Source organism: Octopus bimaculoides, chromosome 21 (genome assembly GCF_001194135.2).
Source record: "Octopus bimaculoides isolate UCB-OBI-ISO-001 chromosome 21, ASM119413v2, whole genome shotgun sequence".
NCBI classification, from domain to species: Eukaryota; Metazoa; Mollusca; class Cephalopoda; order Octopoda; family Octopodidae; genus Octopus; species Octopus bimaculoides.
Window position 1 is genome coordinate 32,617,539 of NC_069001.1, and position 1,687 is coordinate 32,619,225.

General features: G+C 33.9%; 1 protein-coding gene across 8 annotated transcripts in view; it reads left to right on the forward strand.

The window, feature by feature from the left end:
- Positions 1 to 1,687, forward strand: part of LOC106882013 (epsin-2) — a 102,038-nt gene that overhangs the window by 67,330 nt on the left and 33,021 nt on the right. The window lies entirely within an intron of this gene.

Here is a 1,687-nt window from a genome sequence, read left to right on the forward strand (position 1 = left end):
ATATATATATATATATATATATATATAAAGTTTGTATATATGTCTATGTATATATAAAGTTTGTATATATGTCTATGTATATATAAAGTTTGTATATATGTCTATGTATATATAAAGTTTGTATATATGTCTATATATATGTCTATGTCTATATATATATATAATGTTTGTATATATGTCTATATATACAAAAAATTGAAATGAAATGATCAAAATGCCAGCTGCTCTAAATACAATTTTTTTCTCTGAACATTCCTAATATTGTCAAATAAATTAGTCAGATCTCAGTGTTAAGCAATTAAACAGTTTCAATTGAGTTGGATCAGTAGTCATTACACTTCGTACTTATCTTTTATCATTTACTTCTTTTGGTCATTAGACTGTGGTCATACTGGAGCACCCCTTGAAAGGTGACCTCAGTACTTATTTTTTAAACCCGGTACTTATTCTATTGGTCTCATTTTCTGAGCCATTAAGTTACAGGGATGTAAACAAACCAACAGTTGTTGTCAGATACAAAGACACATGCATGATGGGCATCTTTCAGTTTCCATCTACCAAATCCACTCTCAAGGCTTTGGTTAGTTTGGTGCTATTGTAGAAGACACTTGCTGAAGCTGTTACCCAGCAGGACTGAACCTAGAACCAAATGGTTGGGAAGGAAATATCTTAACTCCTGACTTGCCAAAAAATGTTTCCTTCCCAACTGTACAGTTTCTTTTTCAGACCCTCTATGTGGATCCTTGAGCAAATGTCTTCTAGTACAGCCCCAGGCTGGACAAAGCCTTGTGAGTGGAATTGATAAAATGAAAATTAAAACAAGCATGCAATTAAAACGTGTGTGTGTGTGTGTGTGTGTGTGTGTGTGTGTGTGTGTGTACCTTTTCATCTTGACTGCACATGGTTGTTGTAAACCAGTGTCACCATCATATAAGCAATATCATTTGTTTCCAGCTATCCTGTCATGGGGAAATATTTCTTTGCTTTCAAACAGGTGAGGGTTGATAACAGGAAAGGCATCCCAGCTGTATAAAATCGGTCTCAGTGAATTCCATCTGACCCATGCAAGCATGGGAAAGTGAACATTAAAACGATTATGATTATAATGATCATGATGACGAGAGCATGTTAAATCTAAACAAATGCAAATACTTTCATTTCATTGAACTTTTGGTATTTTATGAGTAGGTCTGGTGGAAACATTCATGTGATAGGATCTTTCTTAGCTTTTGACCTCTTACGAACCATCATACTTGAAACTCATGAGTCAATTCTTTGCAGCATGCATTAAAGGAGACTACATCAATCTATTTGAGAGTTTTCCCCTCTTTCTGTTTATCATGAAATCCACTTTAGAGTAACTGTATCCAATCCCCACTTTGTGTATAGTAGAATACATTGAAAATAGCCCAGACCGAACTTCTGCATTATGCTATCTTTGAACATTCTCTGCTCCACTCCCACCCTATCTTCAGAGAAAACTGGCATTTTTGTGTGAGAACTAATATGGGTGTTGCCGACTGCATTAAAGAATGAGCATAAAATAAACTGATAAATGTTTGGCATGGAAAAATAGCGATATAAGTTAGCATTATGTAATATGGTTTACTATAGAGCTGTTTTTTTTTTTTAATGAAATTTTATTTCTTAATACTAAATTTATATTGATGACACACACACACACACA